The following is a 7,306-nucleotide window of genomic DNA, read 5'->3' on the forward strand; positions in this document are numbered from 1 at the left end:
TATTATAAGGACCTGAATGGGGAGAAGATGACGATGTAACATCATAAAGAATCCGCTGTAATAATACAATTACTGGAGAGAATAAGGGGAAACATATAATGAGTAATAATATTAATAAACATATAAAACATATAACATTCTGGGGGAACATTATACTGTGTGGGGAGAAAGGGTCCGTGGACTGAGGGCAGAATGGGGCCGAGGACCGTTGTCAGAAAGGAACCGGGGACTGAGGGCAGAAAGGGGCCAAGGACCGAGGGCAGAAAGGGATCGAGGACAGAAAGGGGCCGGGGACTGAGGGCAGAAAGGGGCTGGGGACCGAGGGCAGAAAGGGGCCGGGGACCGAGGGCAGAAAGGGGCCGGGGACCGAGGGCAGAAAGGGGCCGGGGACCGAGGGCAGAAAGGGGCCGGGGACCGAGGGCAGAAAGGGGCCGGGGACCGAGGGCAAAAAGGGGCCGGGGACCGAGGGCAGAAAGGGGCCGGGGACCGAGGGCAGAAAGGGGCCGGGGACCGAGGGCAGAAAGGGGCCGGGGACCGAGGGCAGAAAGGGGCCGAGGACCGAGGGCAGAAAGGGGCCGAGGACCGAGGGCAGAAAGGGGCCGAGGACCGAGGACAGAAAAGGGCCGAGGACCGAGGACAGAAAAGGGCCGAGGACCGAGGACAGAAAAGGGCCGAGGACCGAGGACAGAAAGGGACGAGGACCGAGGACAGAAAGGGACGAGAACTGAGGGCAGAAAGGGGCCGAGGACTGAGGGCAGAAAGGGGCCGAGGACTGAGGGCAGAAAGGGTCCGAGGACTGAGGGCAGAAAGGGGCCGAGGACTGAGGGCAGACGGGTTTCCTCACTTCCGGCCTCTCATAGTTGGGGCGATTGTATCTATCAGAGGAAAAGGAACAAAAACCTCACGATTCATAGAAATCAGCGAGAGAAAAACTACAAGAAAGTCTCAGAGCTGAAGGGGTTAATGCCGCCTGCCCCAGTAATGGGGAATCTCCACACACCTCCACCTGCAGAGCCGCACACTAGATATATAATACCCTGCACCTACCTCCACCTGCAGAGCCGCACACTAGATATATAATACCCTGCACCTACCTCCACCTGCAGAGCCGCACACTAGATATATAATACCCTGCACCTACCTCCACCTGCAGAGCCGCACACTAGATATATAATACCCTGCACCTACCTCCACCTGCAGAGCCGCACACTAGATATATAATACCCTGCACCTACCTCCACCTGCAGAGCCGCACACTAGATATATAATACCCTGCACCTACCTCCACCTGCAGAGCCGCACACTAGATATATAATACCCTGCATCTACCTCCACCTGCAGAGCCGCACACTAGATATATAATACCCTGCACCTACCTCCACCTGCAGAGCCGCACACTAGATATATAATACCCTGCACCTACCTCCACCTGCAGAGCCGCACACTAGATATATAATACCCTGCACCTACCTCCACCTGCAGAGCCGCACACTAGATATATAATACCCTGCACCTACCTCCACCTGCAGAGCCGCACACTAGATATATAATACCCTGCACCTACCTCCACCTGCAGAGCCGCACACTAGATATATAATACCCTGCACCTACCTCCACCTGCAGAGCCGCACACTAGATATATAATACCCTGCACCTACCTCCTCCTGCAGAGCCGCACACTAGATATATAATACCCTGCACCTACCTCCACCTGCAGAGCCGCACACTAGATATATAATACCCTGCACCTACCTCCACCTGCAGAGCCGCACACTAGATATATAATACCCTGCACCTACCTCCTCCTGCAGAGCCGCACACTAGATATATAATACCCTGCACCTACCTCCACCTGCAGAGCCGCACACTAGATATATAATACCCTGCACCTACCTCCACCTGCAGAGCCGCACACTAGATATATAATACCCTGCACCTACCTCCACCTGCAGAGCCGCACACTAGATATATAATACCCTGCACCTACCTCCACCTGCAGAGCCGCACACTAGATATATAATACCCTGCACCTACCTCCTCCTGCAGAGCCGCACACTAGATATATAATACCCTGCACCTACCTCCACCTGCAGAGCCGCACACTAGATATATAATACCCTGCACACACCTCCACCTGCAGAGCCGCACACTAGATATATAATACCCTGCACCTACCTCCTCCTGCAGAGCCGCACACTAGATATATAATACCCTGCACCTACCTCCACCTGCAGAGCCGCACACTAGATATATAATACCCTGCACACACCTCCACCTGCAGAGCCGCACACTAGATATATAATACCCTGCACCTACCTCCTCCTGCAGAGCCGCACACTAGATATATAATACCCTGCACCTACCTCCACCTGCAGAGCCGCACACTAGATATATAATACCCTGCACCTACCTCCACCTGCAGAGCCGCACACTAGATATATAATACCCTGCACCTACCTCCACCTGCAGAGCCGCACACTAGATATATAATAACCTGCACCCACCTCCACCTGCAGAGCCGCACACTAGATATATAATACCCTGCACCTACCTCCACCTGCAGAGCCGCACACTAGATATATAATACCCTGCACCTACCTCCACCTGCAGAGCCGCACACTAGATATATAATAACCTGCACCCACCTCCACCTGCAGAGCCGCACACTAGATATATAATACCCTGCACCTACCTCCACCTGCAGAGCCGCACACTAGATATATAATACCCTGCACCTACCTCCACCTGCAGAGCCGCACACTAGATATATAATAACCTGCACCCACCTCCACCTGCAGAGCCGCACACTAGATATATAATACCCTGCACCTACCTCCTCCTGCAGAGCCGCACACTAGATATATAATACCCTGCACCTACCTCCACCTGCAGAGCCGCACACTAGATATATAATACCCTGCACCTACCTCCACCTGCAGAGCCGCACACTAGATATATAATACCCTGCACCTACCTCCACCTGCAGAGCCGCACACTAGATATATAATAACCTGCACCCACCTCCACCTGCAGAGCCGCACACTAGATATATAATACCCTGCACCTACCTCCACCTGCAGAGCCGCACACTAGATATATAATACCCTGCACCTACCTCCACCTGCAGAGCCGCACACTAGATATATAATAACCTGCACCCACCTCCACCTGCAGAGCCGCACACTAGATATATAATACCCTGCACCTACCTCCACCTGCAGAGCCGCACACTAGATATATAATACCCTGCACCTACCTCCACCTGCAGAGCCGCACACTAGATATATAATAACCTGCACCCACCTCCACCTGCAGAGCCGCACACTAGATATATAATACCCTGCACCTACCTCCTCCTGCAGAGCCGCACACTAGATATATAATACCCTGCACCTACCTCCACCTGCAGAGCCGCACACTAGATATATAATACCCTGCACCTACCGCCACCTGCAGAGCCGCACACTAGATATATAATACCCTGCACCCACCTCCACCTGCAGAGCCGCACACTAGATATATAATAACCTGCACCCACCTCCACCTGCAGAGCCGCACACTAGATATATAATACCCTGCACCTACCTCCTCCTGCAGAGCCGCACACTAGATATATAATACCCTGCACCTACCTCCACCTGCAGAGCCGCACACTAGATATATAATAACCTGCACCCACCTCCACCTGCAGAGCCGCACACTAGATATATAATACCCTGCACCTACCTCCACCTGCAGAGCCGCACACTAGATATATAATACCCTGCACCTACCTCCACCTGCAGAGCCGCACACTAGATATATAATACCCTGCACCTACCTCCACCTGCAGAGCCGCACACTAGATATATAATACCCTGCACCTACCTCCTCCTGCAGAGCCGCACACTAGATATATAATACCCTGCACCTACCTCCACCTGCAGAGCCGCACACTAGATATATAATACCCTGCACCTACCTCCTCCTGCAGAGCCGCACACTAGATATATAATACCCTGCACCTACCTCCACCTGCAGAGCCGCACACTAGATATATAATACCCTGCACCTACCTCCACCTGCAGAGCCGCACACTAGATATATAATACCCTGCACCTACCTCCTCCTGCAGAGCCGCACACTAGATATATAATACCCTGCACCTACCTCCACCTGCAGAGCCGCACACTAGATATATAATAACCTGCACCCACCTCCACCTGCAGAGCCGCACACTAGATATATAATACCCTGCACCTACCTCCACCTGCAGAGCCGCACACTAGATATATAATAACCTGCACCCACCTCCACCTGCAGAGCCGCACACTAGATATATAATACCCTGCACCTACCTCCTCCTGCAGAGCCGCACACTAGATATATAATACCCTGCACCTACCTCCACCTGCAGAGCCGCACACTAGATATATAATACCCCGCACCTACCTCCACCTGCAGAGCCGCACACTAGATATATAATACCCTGCACCTACCTCCTCCTGCAGAGCCGCACACTAGATATATAATACCCTGCACCTACCTCCACCTGCAGAGCCGCACACTAGATATATAATACCCTGCACCTACCTCCTCCTGCAGAGCCGCACACTAGATATATAATACCCTGCACCTACCTCCACCTGCAGAGCCGCACACTAGATATATAATACCCTGCACCTACCTCCACCTGCAGAGCCGCACACTAGATATATAATACCCTGCACCTACCTCCTCCTGCAGAGCCGCACACTAGATATATAATACCCTGCACCTACCTCCACCTGCAGAGCCGCACACTAGATATATAATAACCTGCACCCACCTCCACCTGCAGAGCCGCACACTAGATATATAATACCCTGCACCTACCTCCACCTGCAGAGCCGCACACTAGATATATAATAACCTGCACCCACCTCCACCTGCAGAGCCGCACACTAGATATATAATACCCTGCACCTACCTCCTCCTGCAGAGCCGCACACTAGATATATAATACCCTGCACCTACCTCCACCTGCAGAGCCGCACACTAGATATATAATAACCTGCACCCACCTCCACCTGCAGAGCCGCACACTAGATATATAATACCCTGCACCTACCTCCACCTGCAGAGCCGCACACTAGATATATAATACCCTGCACCTACCTCCACCTGCAGAGCCGCACACTAGATATATAATACCCTGCACCTACCTCCACCTGCAGAGCCGCACACTAGATATATAATACCCTGCACCTACCTCCACCTGCAGAGCCGCACACTAGATATATAATACCCTGCACCTACCTCCACCTGCAGAGCCGCACACTAGATATATAATACCCTGCACCTACCTCCTCCTGCAGAGCCGCACACTAGATATATAATACCCTGCACCTACCTCCACCTGCAGAGCCGCACACTAGATATATAATACCCTGCACCTACCTCCACCTGCAGAGCCGCACACTAGATATATAATACCCTGCACCTACCTCCACCTGCAGAGCCGCACACTAGATATATAATACCCTGCACCTACCTCCACCTGCAGAGCCGCACACTAGATATATAATACCCTGCACCTACCTCCACCTGCAGAGCCGCACACTAGATATATAATACTCTGCACCTACCTCCACCTGCAGAGCCGCACACTAGATATATAATACCCTGCACCTACCTCCACCTGCAGAGCCGCACACTAGATATATAATACCCTGCACCTACCTCCTCCTGCAGAGCCGCACACTAGATATATGGCTGCTCTGTGCTTACAGGACCTGTGATGATGTCACATGGAGGGGAGGAGTCAGGGGTCACATGATCAGCTCCTCAGTGTAGTCCTATATTGGTGTGCACACACTGGATGAGGTGCGGTGTCAGTGGACAGTTATAGTAATCCGCTGTTGCGTATGTATGTGACCCCTGTTGCGTATGTATGTGACCCCTGAACACTCTTATTTGAATCTTTGCTTTATTGAATATTGATAAGTTCAGGTGAGGAGAAGATTTATTGAGCGACTTTAAAATAAAGACATTTGGACCTTATCGGTCTTGACACAAGTCGCTGAAAATGTGTGTATGACGTATATGGAGCAGAGCCGCATGTGTACGATGTGTACGGGACAGTGCTATGTGTGTACTATGTCTACGTAGCGGAGCTGTATATGTAACAGCCGTGTGTGCATTACGTGTATGTAGTGGAGCCGTGAGTGCATAACGTGTATGTAGCAGAGCCGTGTGGGCACAACATTTATGTAGCGGATACCCTCGTTTACCACTTTATTAATCCCCAAAAACACCCGTGCAGGTTCAACATAATCCACACGCGGTCCCAAGACGATTCAAGCTCTGCTACATGTAGTCACAGCACGTGATCATGGCACATGACCGCCTGCTGTGAGGTTCAGGCAGAGACTGAGCAGCAATCAGTGGTGACATCACACAGGTTAGCCGCGGCCACAGCTGGAGGTTCCCACGGTCCTCCACCTGTGACCGTAGATAACTTGACCTCAGGTGACTTCAGTGACCTCACCGGAGTTCATTCACCGCTCATCACGCGACTCACTCAGTCTCTGCCTGAACATCACAGTCAAAGTCACTAAAGTTAAAACCATTTTGTTACAGCTCAGTTTTTTGGTGTTTTTTGTCTGCTATCTTGCTTTACTGCAAGTTGGGGGCGCAGCCCTCCTTATACTGAGGCTGAACAACCAATTGCTTCCCACTTTGTTGTGTATTTAATCTGAGACCCAGCTGACCACGTGTTACCATCCACATTGGAGTTTTGATAGACACAAGTCAGGTATATATATTAGTTTTAACTTTAGTTGGTTAGGGACCGTCCCAGATGGGTACACCGTGACGAGGTGGGACGGCTTCTTACCTTTTTGCAAAAATGTATATACTAAGTACCCTGTTGATAAGCACTTGCATTTTATTCATTATTATTCAGGGTATTTTTCATACAATTTTTCTCTTTGTTTTTTTTCTGACCATCACAGTGTACGTAGGAAATACTGTGGATAGAAGCGCAGAATAGGGTCTTACCAGGTAAGGTAACAAATAAGCCAAGGTAATTTAATTCCCCTATTAGGGTTGTGCCAGTCACAACTCCTAAATGCACATGAAAGATGGCGGCAGCCGCAGCCCTGGAAAGCGAATTCAGACATGACAGGGGAGAGATCGGGTGTATGCCGCGCTATCACCAGAAAATCAGATGTTGATTATTTCATTTCTTTATGCTTTATTCAGGTCGACGCGTTTCAGAGAACCCTGTCTCCTTCATCAGGACGACAAGGAAAAATCAACAGTCTACTACAGAGGAAAGAACCTA

The sequence above is a fragment of the Anomaloglossus baeobatrachus genome, assembly GCF_048569485.1.
Source record: "Anomaloglossus baeobatrachus isolate aAnoBae1 chromosome 5 unlocalized genomic scaffold, aAnoBae1.hap1 SUPER_5_unloc_1, whole genome shotgun sequence".
NCBI classification, from domain to species: domain Eukaryota; kingdom Metazoa; phylum Chordata; class Amphibia; order Anura; family Aromobatidae; genus Anomaloglossus; species Anomaloglossus baeobatrachus.